The sequence below is a fragment of the Macaca thibetana genome, chromosome 6 (assembly GCF_024542745.1).
Source record: "Macaca thibetana thibetana isolate TM-01 chromosome 6, ASM2454274v1, whole genome shotgun sequence".
NCBI classification, from domain to species: domain Eukaryota; kingdom Metazoa; phylum Chordata; class Mammalia; order Primates; family Cercopithecidae; genus Macaca; species Macaca thibetana.
The window spans coordinates 6,928,559-6,950,356 of NC_065583.1; the positions used below are offsets into that span (position 1 = coordinate 6,928,559).

General features: G+C 41.4%; 1 long non-coding RNA gene across 1 annotated transcript; it reads left to right on the plus strand.

Moving 5' to 3' along the window:
* Positions 1–657: 657 nt before the first annotated feature.
* LOC126956406 (uncharacterized) lies at positions 658–19,118 on the plus strand. The gene is made up of 2 exons (XR_007726316.1): positions 658–3,396; positions 6,549–19,118. It is a non-coding gene; the product is annotated as an uncharacterized LOC126956406 (long non-coding RNA).
* Positions 19,119–21,798: the final 2,680 nt, after the last annotated feature.

Here is a 21,798-nt window from a genome sequence, read left to right on the forward strand (position 1 = left end):
TCCTGATTATGTTCCAGCACTGTGCTATCTTCCTTAATCCTCATGACAGCCCTAGGAGACTCATGCCATTCTCTCATTCCTCCTGTACAGACGAGGATGGTGAGGCTCAACGAGGTAAGTCACTCGCCCAGGGTGCAGCTAGACAGCACTCAAACCTAGGTTAGTCTGGCTCCAGGGCTCATGCTGTAAACCAGAGCTTAGCAGACTCTTTCTGCAAAGAGTCCAATAGTAAATGTTTTAGGCTTTGCATGCCAGTCTCTGTCTCAACTGCTCCAACTCTGCTGTTGTAGCACAGAAGTGGCTATCAGTATTGTGAAAATGAGTGAGCCCAGCAGTAAAACTTTATATGGAAACTAAAATTACAATTTCATATCAATTTTTGGTATTATGAAAAATTATTCTTATTTTGATTTTTTTTCCAACAGTTGAAAAATATAAACCCCGTTCTTGGCTCATGGACCATACAAAAGCTGGTGGTGGGTCCAATTAGGCCTATGACAGTAGTTTCCCCAGCCCTGTTCTTAGCCAATGCACTCAGAAAGAAATGACTATGAGCCAGGAAGACCATGGACACTAGAAATCCAGGTTCCTGTTTTCATGGCACCAGAGAGTTGGTGCTGCCTTGGCTTTGCCCTTGACTTCTTTTTTTTTTTTTTTTTTTGAGACGGAGTCTCACTCTGTCACCTAGGCTGGAGTGCAGTGGCACAATCTCGGCTCACTGCAGCCTCTGCCTCCTGGGTTCTAGCAATTCTCCTGCCCCAGCCTCCCAAGGAGCTGGGACTACACGCGCGTGCCACCACACCTGGCTAATTTTTTGTATTTTAGTAGAAACGGGGTTTCACCATGTTTCCCAGGTTGGTCTCAAACTCCTGACCTCAGGCAATCCACCCGCCTCAGCCTCCCAAAGTGCTAGGATTACAGGCGTGAGCCACCGAGCCCGGCTGCCCTTGACCTTTTTTGAGGGCAGCCATGATTACAAGTCGTGGGGAGTTATGGACGTAGTCGTGCAGCAGTTAGGTAGCGCAGATCCAGAGAGGTCCAGTAAACACCCAGTGTGTGTAGATGCTGGAAAGGCTTCCTGACAACACTCAACACAAAGTTGTACGACAAGTCCTCTCATCTCAACCACAGATGTCATCCCTTATTAGGAGCCACTCCATCACAGGCATTTCTTCAGGGTCATCCTCTGATGCCCAAATCCACTTGTGCAACTCACCAAGAGAAACGAGAATTGTAAGACCAAGCAAAAACTCCACTGTGGGATGGTTACGGCAGAAAAATGTGACCTTAAACACTGAACCTTGGAGAAATTTCAGGCAAGAAGTCTTGATCATTCTTCAAGCCTCCTGATACAAGGAAGTTGTTTTGGACAGCATGTTTGCATCCCTCCTGCAAATTCACATGTTGAAATCCCAGCCCCAATGTGATAGTATTAGGAAAGGAGACCCTAACAAGGACGAAATCCTCATAAATGGGATTCATGCCTGCTATGGTTTAAAACTTCCCCCAAAGTTTATGTGTTGGAAACTTTAAGAGGTGGAACCTTTTAGAGGTGACTGGATCATGAGGGCTCTGTCCTTGTACATGTATTAATGCTGTTATCTCAGGAGTGAGTTCCTAATGAAAGGATGAATGTGACCCCTTCTGCTCTCTCATGTGTGAGTACTCTCTGGCCCTTCTGCCTTCTGCCATGGGATGACACCGCAAGAAATCACCCATCAGAGGCAGCCCCTTACTCTTGGACTTTCCAGCCTCCAGAACTGTTAGAAATAAATCTCAGTTCCACATAAATTATCCAGTCTGTGGTATCTGTCATAGCAAGACAAAATGAACGAAGACAGTGCTCTTATAAGAAGAGATGTGAGGGGCTGGGTGTGGTGGCTCACACCTGTAATCTCAGCACTTTGGGAGGCTGAGGTGGCAGATCACCTGAGGTCAGGAGTTCAAGACCAGCCTGGCCAACATGGTGAAACCCCATCTCTACAAAAAATACAAAAATTAGCCAGGTGTGGTGGCATACGCCTGTAATCCCAGCTACTTAGGAGTCCGAGACAAGAGAATCACTTGAACCCAGGAGGCGGAGGTTGCAGTGAGCCGAGATTGCCCCATTGCACTCCAGCCTGGGCAACAAGAGCAAAACTCCATCATAAAAAAAAAAGAGAGAGAGAGATGTGAGAAACTTGCTCTCCTTCTCTGCTCTCCACCAAGTGAGAATACAAAGAGAAGTTGACCATCTGCAAACCAGGAAGAGGGCTGTCATGAGACACCAGATCTGCTGGTGCCTTAATCTTGGACTTCCAGTCTGTAAGACTGTGAGAAATAAGCTTTTGTTGTTTGAGCCACCCAGTCTACAGTATTTTGTTATAGCAGCCCAAAATCACTAATAAAGAAGTCAAGAGGCCAGAATAGTAGATGGTGGGGCAACAATAAACTAAAAGTAATAATGATAATAATTGCAGATCACCTTTATGAAGTGCATCCTATGTGCTAGGCCTATCGTATATATTTAATCCTCCCATCTCATTTAATCCTGAGATGCATGTCAAACCATCATCCTCATTTTATACATGCAGAAGGAATTGAGGCTTAACATTGTTTAGTAAGTTGCCTAAGATTACACATTAATATAAAGTGGAACAAAGGTTTTTAAATGTCCTAAGAGTACTCCAGCACTGGCCCTTCAGTCATCACTTCAAACTGCCTTGGCAAACATGGTCTTTTTTATTTTGGAAATCATTGTTCACTTGGAAAATACTACTACCCCTTGGCCTTTGTCTACCTCCCTCACCCCAGTAAAACTATGTCTTCTTCCTCTGGGCTTCCAAAGAACATTGTTTATCTAAGAACTAAGGAACTTATCACCTTGTAGCCTCGTAGCTATTTTTTCCTGTATCTGTCTGTACCTCTAGTCCATAATTATGCAACCTAAGGACAGGCACTATCCCTTATCTATATGTTACCATAACCCTTAGCTAGTGGTCAAGCTTCTAAAACATTGTAAAGGTGAACTTATGTGGTTTTAAGAAAATAAGGTTTTCCTGCATGTTTTAACTATGAAAGTTATATATGCTGAAATTCTCCTCATCAATAAAAAGGAACAAATTGTTGATATACACAGCTTAGATGAATCTCCAGGAAATCATGCTAAGTGAAGACAGCCAATCCCAAATGGTCACATACTATATGATTCCATTTTTATAACACTCTTGGAATGACAACATTACAGAAATAGAGAACAGATTGGTGGTTACCTAGGGTTGGGCTGAAGGATTTTGGAGGAGACAGGTATGGCTATACAAGGGCAACACAAGGGATCCTTGTATTGATGGAACTGACCTACATCTTGACTGAATTGATGTCAATATCCTGGTTGGGACCTACAAGCAATGTGCAGAAGTGTTTCAAAATCCTTATTCCTCAGATAATTTCTTTTTCCAGCCACAAGTATGCCCAGAGCTGGATGCATAGAAAAGACCAGAGAAGGCTCTGAGCTCTCACCACTGACCGGCTTTCAGACTCTTTACAAACAAGAAATGAAAGCTAAGGTAGAGTTGTCAACTGCCTTGCTGAGTGTTAAAAAAGCATGCACCAACACACACACACACACGCACAAACACACACACCCTGTCAATGAATACTGAGAATTCTGGATTTTTTGTTCTGGACATTTAAAGAAATCCCTATTGAATCATTAGCTGACCACTAAGTTAGTGCAACAGAGACTTCAGTGGCCACACACAACAAAGACTACAGACTTTACAAAGTTAAATAAGAAAATTTGCTAAACAAACAGCAACAACAAGCAGAAACAAGAAGCCCTCAGGAAAATGGATACTCTGATTTCCAGAGTTGCCACATTAAAGTAGTCAAAATGTCAAGTGTTCAACAAAAAATTATAAAAGATGCAAAGAAACAAGAATGTATGGCCCAGGCAAAGGAAAATAAAAAGGAAATTAATAGAAACTGCCCCTTGGAAGTACAGATAGTGGACCTAACTAGACAAGGACTTCAAGTTGATTATTTTAAATATGCTCAAATTAAGTACAAAGAACTACAGGAAACCATGATGATGGTGTCTCATCAGACAGATGATATTAATAATTATATACAAATTATAAAAAGGAACCAAATAGAAATTCTTGAGTTGAAAAGGACACTTACTCAAATGATAAATTCACTTTGAGGAATTCAACAGCAGATTTGAGTAGTCAGAAGAAAGACTCAGCAAACCATAAGACAGGTTAATTGAAATTATCCCACTGGAGGAGCAAAGAGAAAAAAATAATAAAGAAAAAGGAACAGTGTTTTGGAGATCTGTGGGACAAGCATAGCAATGTATGTACAACAGGAATCCCAGAACAAAAGAAGAAAGATAAAGGGAAAGAAAGAACAGTTAAAGAAATAATGATCAAAACTTCACCAAAATTTATGAAAGACATGAATCTACACATCCAGGAAGCTCAAAGCATCCCAAGAAGTATAAACTCAAAGATATTGCTGAGACACATTCTAACCAAACTTTTGAAGCCAAAAACAAACAGAAAATTCTGAATGCAACAAAAGAGAAGTGATTCATCATAAAGTACAGGGAGCTTTGGTAAGATTAGCAGCTGTTTTTTTTTTTTTTTTTTTTTTTTTGAGACAGAATCTCACGATGTTGCCCAGGCTAGAGTACAGTGGCATGATCTCGGCTCACTGCAACCTCTGCCCTCCAAGTTCAAGCAATTCTTCTGCCTCAACCTCCCGAGTAGCTGGGATTACAGGTGCCTGCCACCGTTCCCAGCTAATTTTTTTTTTTTTTTTTTTTTTGTATTTTTAGTCAAGATGAGGTTTCACCATCTTGGCCAGTCTGGTCTTGAACTCCTGACCTCATGATCCACCAGCCTCGGCCTCCCAAAGTGCTGGGATTACAGGCGTGAGCCACCGTGCCCGGCCAGCAGCTGTTTTTTTTTTTTGTTTTGTTTTGTTTTTTACCAGAAACCACGGAAGCCAGAAGACAGTGGAATAACATATTTAAAGTACTTCAAGAAAAATTAAACAAACAAACTCCCTCCTAAAAAAAGCCTTGTGAAACAAAAATTTTATAACTGGCAAAATCATTCTTTAAAAATGAAAGCAGGCCAAGCGTGGTGGCTCACACCTATAATCCCAGCACTTTGGGAGGCTCATGCCTGTAATCCCAGCACTTTGGGAGGCCCAGGAAGATGGATCACTTGAGGTCAGGAGTTCAAGACCAGCCTGGCCAATATGGTGAAACCCTGTCTCTACTAAAAATATAACAAAATTAGCCGGGTGTGGTGGTGCATACCTGTAATCCCAGCTACTTGGGAGGCTGAGGCATAAAAATTGCTTGAACCCAAAAAGCAGAGGTTGTAGTAAGCCGAGATCATACTGCTGCACTCCAGCTGGGTGACAGAGTGAGATTCTGTCTCAAAAGAAAAAGGAAAGGAAAAGAAAAAAATTAAAATAAAGAAGTGAAGATACTTCCATATAAACCCAATAAACAAAAATTGATTGTCACTAGTAGACCTACTCTACTAGTAATGATAAAAAGAGTCCTTCATGCTGATATGAAAGGGCATAAACATATAAATACAGCTGGTAAAAGTAACTATGGAGATAAATATAAAATTTAATATTAATGTATTTTTGATTTGTAACTCATTTTTCTATAAGATTTAAAAGAAAACTTTAAAATAAAACTTCATAAAACACTCATGATAAATCTATATTGATGGGACCATAATGTATATACATGCAATTTGTGACAATAACAACATAAGGTGGAGGGGTCAGAGCTATACAGAAGCAAAGTTTTGCATATTACTGAAAATAATTTGGTATTAATTCAAACTATATTGTGGTAAATGAAGGTGTTAACTGTAATCTCCAGGGTAACCACTAAGACAATAACGAAAAGTATACACATGAACTAAACAAGAAGGAAATCAAAATCACAAACTAGAAAATAGCCATCGAACACAAAGGAAGGTAGCAGTGGAGTAACTGAAAAACAAAAAGTATATGACATGTAGAAAGCAAATAGCAAAGTGAAAAAACTACCTTCCTATCAGTAATTATTCTAAATGTAAATGGATTAAATTTTCCCATCAAGCTTAGAGACTGCATAGATTGCATCGATTAGCAAGAATTGGCTTTTTAAAAAATGTGATCCAACTATTTGCTTCCTAAAAAACACTCATTTTAATACTAATGACACTAATAGGTTTAGAGTGAAAGGACAGAAAAATATATTCCATGAAAACAAGTAAAAGAGACCTAGAATGGCTATATTAGTATCAGACAGAGACAAAAATTGTTATGAGACAAAAAGGACATTATAATAATAAAAAGGCCAATCTGTGAAGTATATATAAAAATTATAAACATGTACACACTTAAAAACAGAACCTCCAAAATATATCCAGTAAACACTGACAGAATTGAATGGGAGAAATAGACAGTTCAACAATAATAGTTGGACACTTCAACACCCCGACTTTTAATAATGAATGGAAAAACAGATAAAATAAACAAGGAAATAAAAGACTTGAAAAACACTGTCAACCAACTAGACCTAACAGACATATATAAACACTTCCTCCAACAACTGCGAAGCACACATTCTTCTAAAATACACAGGGAATATTCTTCAGAATAAATTATGTTAGGCCACAAAAGAAATCTCAATAAATTTAACATTTTGCAGTCATATGAAGTATATTATCTGATCACTATGAAATGAGATTAGAAATAAATCTGGATGGTAAATTCACAAATATGCAGCAATTAAACAACACACTCTTATACAACCAACAGACCAAGAGTAAATCATAAGGGAAAATAGGAACTCCTTTAAGAATAAAAATGAAAACAAAACACTTCAAATATTATGGGATGCAGTGAAAACAATGCACAGAAAGAAATTTATAGCTATAAATGCCTACACTTGAAAAGAGGAAAGGTTTCTTTTTTTTTTTTTTTTTTTTGAGACGGAGTCTGGCAATGTTGCCAGGCTGGAGTGCAGTGGTACGATCTTGGCTCACTGCAACCACTGCCTCCCAGGTTCAAGCAATTCTCCTGCCTCAGCCTCCTGAATAACTGGGATTACAGGTGCCTGTCACCACACCCAGCTAATTTTTTGTATTTTTAGTAGAGTTGGGGTTTTACCATGTTGGCCAGGCTGGTCTTGAACTCCTGACCTGGTGATTCTCTTGCCTTGGCCTCCCAAAGTGCTGAGATTACAGGCGTGAGCCACCACACCTGGCCAAAAGATTTCAACTTAGTAGCCTAACTTTCCATGTTAAAGAACTAGAAAAAGAAAAGAAAATAAACTCAAATCAAACAGAAAAGAAAAGTAATGATTACAGCAGAGAGAAATAAAAGAGAATATAAAAATAGAGATAATGAACCCAAAAGTTGGTACTCTGAAAAGACCACAAAACAAAATTCACAAACCTTTAGCAAGACAGAAAAAAAAGAGCACTCAAATTATGAAAATCAGCAATGAAAGCAAGGAAGTTACCAGAGAGAGAGAGATTCAAAAATCCTCAACAAAATTCTAGCAAACTGAATTCCAGAAGCATACTAAAGATTATACACTATGACAAGGTAGGGACTTATCTCAGTAGTAGTTCAATATAGGATGATCAATCACTAAAATACACCATATTAATAGAATGAAGGAAAAAACTACTCAGGATCATCTCGGTTGATTAAAGACCATTTAACAACATCTGACACCCTTTCATCATGAAAACAGTCAATAAATTAGGAATAGAAGAGAATTTCCTCAACCTGATAAAGGGTATCTATGAAAAACCCACAGAAAACATACTTTATGGTGAAAGACTGAAAGTTTCCCCCATAAGATCAGAAACAAGACACAGATGTCCACACTTGCCACTTCTCTTCGACCTAGTACTGGAAATTTGAGCCATGGCAATTAGTAATAAAAAGAAATAAAAGGTATCCAGGTTGGACAAAAAGAAGTAAAATTATCTCTATTTACTAAAGCTACAATCTTATATGTAGAAAATACCAAAGAATACACATAAAAAGAAATTCTCATATCTCATAAGCAAAGAATTTAGCAAAGTTGCAGGATAAAAGATCAACACACAATAACCGGTTGTATTTCTGTACACTAGTGATGACAATTTGAAAATGAAATTAAGAAAGCAATTTTATTTACAATAGCATCTAAAAGAATAAAATATTTAGAAATAAATGTAACCAAGGAGGTGTAAGAATTCTATACCTAAAACTACAGAACACTGCTCAAAGAAATTAAATACCTAAATAAATACAAAGACATCCCATGTTCTTGTATTGGAAGAAAATATTTTTAAGATGGCAATACTCCCCAAAGTAATGCAACCCCTTTTAAAATTCCAGAGGCTTTTATGCCATAAAATGGAAAAGTCAATTCTCAGATTCATATGGAATTGCAAGGGAGCTTGGTTATCTAAAACAATCTTGAACAAGATGAATGTAGGAAAAGTCGCACTTCCTTATATCAGAACTTACTATAAGGCAACATTAATGTGGTACTGGCATAAGGACACACACACAGGTCAACAGAATAGAACTGAAAATCCTAAAATGAAACCTCAGTTTTATGGTCAATTGGCTTTTGACAAGGGGCTCAAGCCCATTCAAGGAGAAAGAACTATCTTCTCAAAAGATGGTGCTGGGACAACTGCATACCCACTCATAGCATGTACAAAAATGGCCAGGCGCGGTGGCTTACGCCTGTAATCCCAGCACGTTGGAGGCCGAGGCAGGTGGATCACGAGGTCAGGAGTTTGAGACCAGTCTGGCCAATATGGCGAAACCCTGTCTCTACTAAAAATACAAAAATTAGCAGGGTGTGGTAGCACACTCCTGTAAGCCTAGCTACTCAGGCTGAGGAAGGAGAATCACTTGAACCCGGGAGGCAGAGGTTCAGTGAGCCGAGATCACGCCACTGTACTCCAGCTTGGGTGACAGAGTGACACTCCATCTCAAAAAAGAAAAAGAAAAAATCAACTCACAATAAATCAAAGATCTAAATGGAAGAGTTAAAACTGTAAAACTCCTAGAAGAAAATATAGGGTAAATCTTCTTGGCCTTGAATTTGGCAATGAATTATTAGATATAATGCCAAAAGCACAAACAATTTTAAAAAATAGGCAAATTGGACTTCATTGAAATTAAGAATTTTCATGCATTAAGAACACTATCAACAAAGTGACAGCATGGCCCACAGAATGGGAGAAAATATTGTCAAATAATACATATGATAGGGGTTTGGTACAGAGAATATATGAAGAACTCTCACAACTCAACAACAAAAAGACAAGATGATTTAAAAATGGGCAAAGCAGTGAATAGAAATTTCTCCAAAGAAGATATACAAATGGCCAACAAGCATGTGAAAAAACGTACAACATCAATGGTCATTAAAGAAACAAAAATCAAAACGACAATAAGATATCACATCATACCCTCCAGAGATCACTTCACACCCTCCACGCTCCGATTTTGTCAAATAAAAAAAAAACAAAAGTTGGTCAGAACATGGAGAAATCAAGACCCTTGTTCATTACTGGTGGGACTTTTACTTGCCATAGCTGCTGTGGTAAAGCTAGGGTGGTTCCTCATAAACAGCCATATACCCGTGATCATTGAAATCAGGTGTTCAAACAAAACAAGTCTTTAACATTCTATACAAATGTTCACAGAAGCCTTATTTATAATAGCCACAATGTGGAAACAACTCAAATGTCCATCAACTGATGACCAGAGGGGCAAAATGTGGTCTATCCACACAAAGGAATATTATTCAGTCATAAAAAAGGAACGAAGTACTGACACATGCTACAACACAGAAGACCCTCAAAAACATGATGCTAAGTGAGAGAAGCCAGACACTAAAGGCCACGTTTGGTTTTTCAGGCAGGCTCTTGCTCTGTCACCCGGGCTGGAGTGCAGTGGTATAATCATAGCTCACCACAGTCCCATTCTCCCAGGCTCAAGTGATACTCCCACCTCAGCCTCCTGAGTAACACATGCCACTATGCCCAGCTAATTTTTTTGGTTTTTAGTAAAGACAAGGTGTCTATGTGTTGCCCAGGCTGGTCTCTAACTCCTGAGCTCAAGCAATTCTCCCACCTTGGCCTCCCAAAGTGTCGGGATTACAGGCGCCAGCCACCACATCCAGCCAAGGCCACATTTTATATGTTTTCATTTATATGAAATGTCCAAAATAGACAAGACCATAGAGACAGAAAGGAGATTAGTGGTGGCCAGGGGAAGAAGGAAATAAGAAGTGACTGCTCATTGGTTTGGGGTTTCATTTTAGGTTGAAAAATATGTACTATAATTAAATAGTGATGATAGTTGCACAACTTTGTGAATGCACTGAAAACCACTGAATTGTATGTTTTAAAATTGTTAAAGTCATGACTTTTATGTTATGTGGATTTTACCTCAATTTTTTAAAGACATTGTTTGTGCTCATTGTGAAATTTTGAAAAAATACAGTTACATAAATTAAAAGTGAACATTCCTGTCTTCTTCCATTACTCAGAAATAATCATCACGTTTTGCTGTGTGTCCTTCTAGACGCTTCTGTCATACAAACACACCATGATTAGATTTGAGGTTTTGTAAATTGGGATGACAATCATAATCCGTCTGGAACCTTCTTGATTCATTTAATGTGAGCACCTTTCCTCATCAGCACACATAACAAATGCTTTACATTCTGTTTTTAACAACTTCTTCAGTTTCTGTAGAATAGAGAAACTACCATTTTTATAACCACTGTCCTCTAAATAGATGTTTAGAATGCATACAACTTTTTGCTATTATTAACAATGCTGCAACTAACAACTTTGTGCATGTATCTTTGCATACCTGAAGAGGTAATCCTACAGAATGGATTGATTAAATTTGAATTGCATGCATATGTATTGCATGTTCTGTCAAGAAGTCACCTGGGGGTCTGGGAGAATTAGCTGGTATCTTTCCTTGCCACCCCAATGGCACAAGGGGCAGTTCTGGCAAGGAAAGAACCTTGAGGGCTGTTACCCAGAGGAATAAGGCTATGTAGGAGACAGAACTCTGGAGTTGCCACTTCCCAGAACTGTGACTCCAGCATTTCTCAGAGCTTCCATTTTCCAATTTAGAAAAATGTGGCTCACGCCTGTAATCCCAGCACTTTGGGGGCAGAAGTAAGCAGATCATTTGAGGTCAGGAGTTCGAGACCAGCCTGGCCAAAATGGTGAAACTGCATCTCTACTAAAAATCCAAAAAAAAAAAAAAAAGCTGGGCGTGGTGCACCCACCTGTAATCCAGCTGCTGGGGGAGGCTGAAGCAGGAGAATCGCTTGAACCCGGGAGATGGAGCTTGCAGTGAGCTGAGATCCCGCCACTGCACTCCAGCCTGGTCGACAGAGCAAGACTCCGTCTCAAAAAAAAAAAAAAAAAAAAAGTATCCAAAACATGAAAACGATGCAAAAAGTCGGCTGTCTAATGAGTTCATTCAATTATTTAACTTAATGATAACAAAACATTAATTATCCAGGGGATGTACCTTTGTTTGATTTGCTATTTGCTATTATTAAGGCTCAAGCTCTGTGAAGTTGCAAATTAACTTGTAAACTTCTGAGTTGTGGATATGCATGATGCTGCTTGGGTTCTCCGTGATCCTGACTGAAATGGAGATGCACCTACATGAGTCTCTTTAGAGGGTACTCTTGGGGTCACCATGTGTGTAAAGGAAGAGAAAGAAGAAGAATTGGACAGAAGAAGTTGAGCTCAGATGCTGGGCAACATGTAAGTGTCTACACAATGCAAATACAAACAATTTTTATCTGAAATAGAAAAGATAACTGCAAAAGTTGGGATGTTATTGCCCTGTAGGACATGAAATAGTTATGTTTCTAGCTTAGCAAATTTATTTTAGCATGCCTTTCCCAGTGGACCATATATATCTCAGTTCCTCAAATGTTCTTTGAACCAGCTCTATCATCCTGCTGCTTTCCTTGTTAATGAGTTAAATAAATCTTTAGCATGTTCTTACTATGTATTTGAATAAGTCGTATTTTCAGCTATTTTTAAATTATTCATTGATAGCTACTCCCTGCTTCAAATGTCCGTGGCTTCCCAGTGCTCCTAGAATAAAATCCAAACTCCTTCTCGTGGCCTGTGAGGCCTTGTACGTTCTGGCCTTTGTTTGACTTCATGACATCGCCCTCCGGTCTGCTGCATTCCAGGCACACAGGCTTTATATTTATTATTATGCCCTTCTAGATCATCTCAAGGCTTCTGAAGAAGCTAGCATCTCTATTGGGAATTTTCAGTTTATCCCAGAATCCCACCTTCCCAGCCCTCAAGTCTCAGCTTACAAGACACCTTCTCTGGCCACTAGAGCTATACTTCCTATACCGTGCCCCCCACCCCATTCCTCATCACTCTCTGTCATCTCCTCCTTCTTCTGCATAGAACTGAGTCATTTCTGACATGATCTTGCTCATTTATTTGCGTATTTAAATATTGTTTATCGCCCTGTCGGCTGTGGGAGCCCCAAAAGACTACCAGAAAAACCTGTTCATCAACAAAGCTAAGTGTACAAGAAGTTCTGCAATAAGGGACAGGACAACCTTAACAGAGTCTCAGTAGTGTACTGAAAACGGAAATTTAAAAATATATATATATATATTTGTGGCCAGGCGCAGTAGCGCATGCTACCTGCCTTTGGGAGACCAAGGTGGGTGGACCACCAGAGGTCAGGAGTTCAAGACCAGCCTGGCTGACATGGTGAAACCCTGTCTCTACTAAAAATACAAAAATTATCTGGGCATGGTGGCAGGTGCCTGTAATCCCAGCTACTCAGGAGGCTGAGGCAGGAGAATCACTTGAACCCGGGAGGCGAAGTTTGCAGTGAGCTGAGCTCGCGCCCTTGCACTCCAGCCTGGGTGACAAGAGTGAAACTTCATCTCAAAATACATATATATATATATATATATTTGCAGGGTTTTAGGTCCTGAGACAGATGATTTTAAGACAGATTTTGCAAGGTAAAGAACTGATTGAAATTGGGCAGAGTTGATGACATACCGTCCTGGATTGGTGGGCAGAGGAAGGCGGGGGTCTTGAATCAAACTTATTTTGTGTAGCATGCAGCAAAGTTAGTTTTTGCTGGGTCCCTGCATTGTTTAACACAGAAACAAGGAACTATGCTAGTTCAATTCTCTACCCATAAGTAGACAGCCTGCTCCCTAAAAGCAGAAACCCTATTCATCTTCTTATTCCTGCTTCTTACTGTATGCCAAGAGCCTAGCCCGGGGTCTGCTGCGTATGTTAAATAAGTATTTGTTGATTATATTAGCAAATTATTACTTTGTCATTAAACGTGGTTGGGACCCTGGGCAAGACACTTTACTTCTGCAAAATAAAGATAGATAAATGTATTGAGTTCCTGCCATTGGCCAGATACCCTCTTAAATGCCATAAATTCTGTTATAAACCAAGCTAGGTTTTCACTCTTATGGAACTGAAACTCTGGTGCAGAAAGGCAGACAATACAGAAGCTAACAAATGAAGAAACAAAGTAATAGCAAACTGGGGGAAGCCCACATTTATGTGGAACTCTTGCTAGTAAGCCAGGTGCATTTTTTGAGAAGGAACCTAGAGAAAAGTTACACTCCAGTGAAACTCATTCTTTGTTAGGTGATCACACTCAAAAGCTGGTGTTGGCAACAAGCTCTCAGATATGAAAAATAAGCCCAAAGGCTAACATTTGATCAGAATTCTTTATCATTTAAATTCTATTTTCTTTTATATCCTAGCTTTAAACTAGTACAAGCATTAGAGTGTGGTGATTCTATTTACAGTAATGGTGGTGATAGTAATATGTGTTGACACTTCTTTTGGGAATCTTTCTGTTCTAAATATTTGTAAGGGATGTACCTTTCGAATTGAACATAAATGGATGTAAATAAAGAGGATTTTTGTTGGAGTATTTGAAACTTAGATCGTAGTGTGGACTTAATCATTGAAAAAAAAATGGTTTTTTTAAGAAAATGCTGAGCAAATGTTCCTTTTTTCTCAATGATTTGTAAGATTTGCTTTTTGGTTGGGAACTTTTTAAAATCCTCCCAAGGGGACTTAATACCTGGTCTCTGTCTGAGAGCTTTTAAAAGGCTCCTCGACTCCTTCAGGTTTCAAAGTGCTCTTTGGTCGAGGGTTGCCAGGGTGAGGAGACGGCAACTTTGGGGCACTAAAATCATTTCAAACTCCTGGTTGATGCCCATTCACAGCAAACAATACAGAGTGAAGGTGAAACGCCTCAATTCCAGAGACAGAAGGTCCAGGCCCTACTCCTGACCCTGCTTCCTCCCAAATGAAACCTTGCACAAAGCACTGAGCTCTTTTGAACCTCTGTTGCCTTATGGTAACATGGGAGGGAAGGGAGCAGTTCCCATGTTGAGGGCTCACAATGACGTATCTGGGACTCCTGACCTTGCCCCTAAATCGTAGCTGTCATCGTTCAGAGTAAAACATAATCTCTGATCTCTAGAGCTTACCCTCTGTAGGGGAGAGAAATGTGTCACCAGTAAGTACCATAGATGAGGGTAAAACTACAGGAGGAGCCAGGGCCCGTGGGAACTCTGCAGTGGGGTGTGGAGGGAGGCCGCTGCAGCTACTGTCAGAACTATAGGTAAGAATTCGCAGAACAGAGAAGGTAGAAGCAGGAAGGTCTGATATCCTGGCAGTGGGACCTGATTATATGAAAACATGGTGTGGAAAAAAAAAAATAGGTCAGTTTAGGAACAATGTTACTGAGATAGGTGGGGAAGGGTGTGGCAGGAGGCAGTGGAAGGTAAGAAAACTCTGCTTCCCGGGGAAGACCTGGGTTTGGCCTCTGTTATCCATGATTTTAGAACTGCCCAGTCATCCAGCCATGCTGACCACTGCGGCTGTCCCGTGGCCCTGGATCCCTGGAGAAAGCCGCTGTGAAGCCCCCATCCAAGCTTTCACGCCCATTCCCAAGAGAGAGAGGGTGCTGTGCCTGCCTTGCCTCTCACATGTTTGCTACAATCCTAAAACTCTTCTGACACTGAAGAAAAGCTGTTTCCACTTACAACTCTTAAGAGGGAATCAGGCCTTTCTGCGCTGAGGCCCAGGGTGGAACATAACCGTGATTTACACACCGTAAACTTTTGTGAGTTTTATTCACCTCAGTGGGCTGATATTACACATTAAGCGCATGGGAGAACCTCAGTGACTGCAGGCTTTCTGTGCAGCCCAGCACTAGGTTTGGAGAAAGACAAAGCAGGAGAGGCAAACGCAGAGCATGCCCTGGTTTCAGATGCCTGGTCACGCCCCGTCAGCATCAGAGGTTGCAAATTCCTGCTCTAAAGGCCAAAGTCCAGCTCACTACAGTTCTGCTCAGCTGACACAATAAGGACCTATGCCTTCTTGAAAAAAAAAAAAAAAAGTTTGTCATATACAATGCAAAAGAGCAAAGTGCGTGGGAGAGTAGTTGATGGGGTTATATACCCAACTTAGTCCCCCCAGCAGGGAGGCTCCGTGAGGACGGGACTTCATATCTGGGTGGCTGTCTGCAGATCAGTTCCGGGCACATAGTAGGAAGCTCAGAGTTGGCCTTTTCTGCTCCTCAGACACCCTGTATCCCTTCACACCTAGTTCCATGACCTACGAAAGCACAAATTCCTCCCCTAACCTCCAGCTCTGCCTCCTTCTCCTAGGTCCCCATCGCTGCCCTTGGGCAATCATCCAACAGCCCAGAAAGGGTTTCTTCTTAGGGACCCACTTCACTGAGCATGAGTTCTGCTGAGTTAGGCAGCCTCCTCAAAAACATGGGGAGGTTCTCTGCCTCCAGCTCCTAGGTCCCCATCGCTTTGCCTCCAGCTCCTAGGTCCCCATCGCTGCCCATGGGCAATTATCCAACAGCACAGAAAGGGTTTCTTCTTGGGGACACACGAACACTTCATTGAGCATGAGTTCTGCTGAGTTAGGCAGCCTCATCAAAAACCTGGAAAAGAAGCAGCCTTCCTCCAACTCTGCACCTTCCTTCTCTCCTCTGCATTCATTCTTGGTCCTCTCCCTTTCTCCTGAATCACCAGGGAAGTTCCAAATGTTCTTCCTCATTTATGGAGCGTTTTGGTTCTCCCTGACAGCTAGTCCCAGGCTCTTGCACTCAATTAAACATCCATTTCAGTATTCCAGTGATACCATCAGACCCAGCATTTAGGAGGATAACCCGTCTTCAAAGGTGTGTGGAATTATAAATAGTAAGAAATGCTTTCTTTTTAAGGGATTCACACTTAGTTCAGAGAGAAAGGCCAAATCCCATTCAAGAGAAACAAGATTTGGTTTTCCTGAGATTCATCTAGAATTGTTATATATTAATTACTGATTGCATAACAATTGCTCCAAAACTTAGTGACTTAAAACAACATTAATCCTTTATTATCTCACATGTTTTCTATAGGTAGGAATTTGTGAGTAGCTCCGCGTGGCCCTTGTGGCTTGGGGATCTCCCATGAGGTTGCCGACAGAGGTCAGCCAGGACTACCGCCATCGGAAGCCTTGGCTGGGGCTGGAGGATCCATGTGAACAGTCTAGAGAGCAGTCACAACACAGCTGCTGGTGCGAGGCTGCAATTCCTCTCCATACCATCATCATCTCCTCAGAGCTCTTTGAGTGTACTTATAGCATGGCCGCTGACTTCCTCCAGAGCAGGTGATCCAAGCCATCAGTGTGGAATTTACAAGACCTTTCACAATCTAGTTTCATAAATCACACACCACCTCTTCCACCATATTCTGTTGGATGCATGTGCAGACCAGCTCTGATTTCATGTTAGGAAGAGACTGCAAAAGGGCATGAATGGCAGAGGGCAAGGACACCTGCGGGCAGGTGGCATCTTGGAAGCTACCGAGACTACCACAACCAGCTCATAATTTATCTATTGTTTTTCTAATGTCTGTCCTTTTTCCCCCATCAACTCCTGTTGTCACTTCCATTTCTGCCAGTTTGGTAGCCTTGGTCCATTAGCTCTTACGGCTCTTTTACTTCCTGATTTAGGGTTCATCTCCTCCTTCCTCTGAGAGTTAAAAATAAATTATACACTTGGTAATCATAAAATGGAGATTTCACACCCACCTCCATACAACTGTTGTGTAATAAATGTGCATAACTTGCCTCCTGCAACACCTGGCTCGAATTAGGTGTACAATAAATGTTAATGGCTCTGACTATTATTATTATTATTTCTATTACCATTATTACTAACTTGATCACTATCGATACAACTATACCATTAAGACCTGCCTTGTGAAAAGTCTAGCCTGGAAACGTTCTCCTGTAAATGGGGAAGGAAATGAATGGTAGAGACCATGAAAAGCTGCATTTCCCCTTTACCCACCTTCGTGGCCTTCAACACACAGTAGCATTCAAAAGAAACCCTCATCAGTCCCCTAGCGCCTTGGAAAATAACCTCAGTTTCTACTGAAGTCTTTGGAAAAGGAAACAAGAAAGGATGAGGGTCTCATCCCAGAGCCTAAAGCCACATCGAAATTCCTCTCTAGACCTCCCTTCTCTCCCTGCCTCCCTACCCTAGCAATTGCTTTTCTAAGTCTGAGCCTTGCTGCTCTCCTCCAAAACTCCAGCCTGTCTCCCGTCTCTTCTTCTGCCTAATCTTCCAAACTTTCCGACCTCCTTTTTCCTTCCTGAAGAAGATTCGAAGGATAAATTGAAATGAGTGTTTACACTTAACATTGTGCAACATCCAAGCACTTCCTAGAAATCACTGCACTATTACTTTACCCTAGAAATCCATTGTTACTGTGTCTTATAGACACATTAGTCCACAAAATATTAAGTGAAATAACAAAAACAAAAACAAGCTGATCATTCACCAAAAACAATTTTGAGTAACTCTAGAGTTCCCAGGAAACACCTGAGCTGTATGTCCAAAATTCCACTTCTCTGCTGCTTTTGGGATCTTCCCGCATGCGGTGACCTGCGCATCCTCAGCGAGAGGCAGGCAGCCAGACCCCAGCTCCGTCCCCACCAGCTGTGTTGTTTTTCCAAAGCTGCTCTTTCCCATTCTCGTTTTCCTTAGCCTCACAGAGTTATCTGAAGATATACAAGACGGTGCTCACCAAGCATGAAGCACAGCGCCTGGCACTGAGAAAGTACTCAATACGTAGTAGCTATTTGATCCCTGGTAATATTATTCATGGGCTAGCAGAGCTATTCACTTTCTCAGCAAGTGACTTCAGTTCCTGAGACAGAACCAGAGGAGCTGTCTCCTTTACAGATGGGGCTCAGAGATGGGAAGAAGTTTGCCTGTATCACCCAACAACAGAACAGAGCTAGAACACAGAACTCCTGATGGGCAAGCCCTCTGTTAACCAGTGTATGAAAGATGATAAGTGGGAAACTGCTGGAAACCGCAAAAACACTGTGTTCCACGAGTGCTTGGTGATTTGGAAAGCTACAGAGTAAGGATTCAAGTCTGACACCACCACAGTGAGCCGGCACATCCATTTTTAGCCTTTCAGTTTCTGAATCTGTAGAAGGGTAAAAATAATAACATCTATTTCACAGAGTGGCGGTGAGGAGTTCAGGTAGAAAACATATGTAAGGAACTTGCTAAGTAATGGGGTATTGGGGTAACTCCTTATGCTTATGGGATTCGGTTGCACTTTTAGAAACACATAAAAAGAGGTCGGACGCAGTGGCTCACGCCTGTAATTCCAGCACTTTGGGAGGCCGAGGCGGGCGGATCACAAGGTCAGGAGATTGAGATCATCCTGGCTAACATGGTGAAACCCCGTCTCTACTAAAAATACAAAAAATTAGCCAGGCATGGTGGCGGGCACCTGTAGTCCCAGCTACTCGGAAGGCTGAGGCAGGAGAATGGCGTGAACCCAGGAGGCGGAGCTTGCAGTGAGCTGAGATCAAGCCACTACACTCCAGCCTGGGTGACGGAGCAAGACTCTGTCTAAAAATAAATAAATAAATAGAAAGAAAGAGAGGATAGAAAGAAAGAAAGAGAGATAGAGAGAGAGAGAGAGAGAGAGAAAGAAAGAAAGAAAGAAAGAAAGAAAGAAAGAAAGAAAGAAAGAAAGAAAGAAAGAAGAAAGAAAGAAAGAAAGAAAGAAGAAAGAAAGAAAGAAAGAAAGAAAGAAAGAAAGAAAGAAAGAAAGAAAGAAAGAAAGAAAGAAAGAAAGAAAGAAAGACAGACATAAAAAGATAGGTCCCCTCCCTCTGAATTCCCATAGCACCCTACTGCTGTGTAGGGGCTCCCCTCAGCTGAGTTCACTGAGCCCCCTGGTATGAGCTTGCACAGGGAGGCATAGGCCTTTGTAACATGGAAATATTCACTAATGAACTGGCCATTTAACAAACTGAGTCCTGCTCAGATATGGCTTCCCTTATCTGAGTTCCCTTGGTGTGCAGAGTTGGGTCCACACTCTTGTCATTTCTGCTGACTGTCCTGTGCTGTCACCCAGCAGTACAACCTAGCAAAAATACAGGATCACACGAAATCAAGAGAGTCATGTTGGCTAACGGCTCCAATCACTCAGCAAGGCTTTGACAAGTGGGGAAATGGTGGAGTTAGAACAGTTTACAATTGATGAAAAGATCTTTATAAATGATAGCACCTCAAAGACAGTTTAAATAGCAACATTTAAAATGAGGCTTAGGAAAACAGGCAAAACCCTCAAATATTTTTATAAAACCAATCCTCTCTGTGATGTGCTGTGGAAGTCAGTGTGATCTGAAGGGTACGTACATAGCATGCTAAAGCCCAACGCCATTCGTTAGGTTAAGATTTTGCTCACAGGTGCAATTGTAATGTATATTTTGTTGAACATAAGATAAAAATAAACGTCTATTGTGACCTTTTCATTTCATTTTTCAAGATAAAATCCCAGTCACACTTTTTATTTCACTATATTTGCTATGAAATTCTAGTTTCATATTTTAAAGTATCCACTTAAGTGAACTTTTCCTGCTGCAACTTGTCCTGGAAAAATGAGAATCTCTTTCTCTTTATTCTGGTTTCTGACTTGCTCTTCCTTCTACCTGGGATGCTTCCCTCCCAGACATTCATGTGACTGCTGCCTCATTTCTTTAGGTTTTTGTCAAATATCTCCTTTTCTATTTCCTTCCTTCCTTCCTTCCTTCCTTCCTTCCTTCCTTCCTTCCTTCCTTCCTTCCTTCCTTCCTTTCCTCCCTCCCTCCCTGCCTCCCTCTCTCTCTCTCTTTCTTTCAACAGTTTCACTTTAGTCCCCCAGGCTGGAGTGCAGTGGTGTGATACGGCTCACTGCAACCTATGCCTCCAGGGTTCCAACGATTCTCCTGCCTCAGGCTCCCGAGTAGCTGGAATTACAGGCACCCGCAACCACGCCCAGCTAATTTTTGTTTTTGTTTTTGTTTTTTTGAGACAGAGTCTCGCTCTGTCACCCAGGCTGGAGTGCAATGGCACAATCTCGGCTCACTGAAACCTCCACCTTCCAGGTTCAAGTGATTCTCCTGCCTCAGCCTCCCAAGTAGCTGGGATTATAGGTGCATGCAACCACGCCCAGCTAATTTTTTTTTTTTCTTTTGTATCTTTAGTAGAGACAAAGTAGTAGGGGTTTAGTAGGGGTTTCACCATATTGGTCAGACTGATCTCGAACTTCTGACCTCATGATCCGCCTGCCTCAGCCTCCCAAAGTGCTGGGATTACAGGTGTAAGACACTGCACCCAGCTAATTTTTGTATTTTTAGTAGAGACGGCGTTTCACCATGTTAGCCAGGCTGGTCTCAAACTCCTGACCTCAGGTGATCCACCCACCTCGGCCTCCCAAAGTAACAAAGTGCTAGGATTACAGGTGTGAGCCACCACACCCGGCCAAGTGTCTCCTTTTCAGAGTGTTCTTCTAAATCTCCCCATCAAAAGAAAGCCTCATGTACACAAACACATACACACTTACACACACATACACATCACACTTCTGCACATCAGTACTCGCCTGCACACACACACACTCCTACATGCAACCTTCACACACATCTACAACTACACAAAAACACCACACACACACCTGCACATGTGCACACACATTCCTGCATACACCCACACATAATCCTCCTATCTATTCCTCTCTACTCCCCATCATGCTTTAGTTTTCTCCATAACATTTATATCATCTGGCATGTTAAATATGTTTTTTGATTATTTGTCTATTCGCTGCCAAAAGATCAGAAACTTTATTCATTTCACTCACCATTTTGTCTCCAGTAATAGGCAGATAGGAGGTCCTCAAATATTTGTGGGATGGATGAATGGGTGGGTGTGTGGGTGGATGGGAAGGTCTATGGATGGGTGGATGGAAGGAAGAGTGGATGGGTGGATGGGTAGATGGGTGTGTGGGTGGATGGATGGATAGGGGAATGGATAGGTGGATGGATAAGAGGGTTTATGGGGTGGAAGGATGGGTGGGTGGTTGGATGGATGGGAGGGTGGGTGGGTGAATGGGTGGATGAGTGGGTAGATGGATGGGATGGGTGTGTGGATAGATGGGAGGGTGGATGGGTGAATGAATGGGTGAGTGGGTAGATGAATGGGAGGGCGGGTGGGTGAATGGATCCCGAAAGAACTTAGGGCATTTTGTTGAAATATTCTACTTAATTCTACACCTTCACTTCAGACTGGAGATGCCCTGAAGGCAGGTCTATGGCCTCTTTGTGCCTTTTTTAACTGGTGTTTTAGGAAGCCTGATAC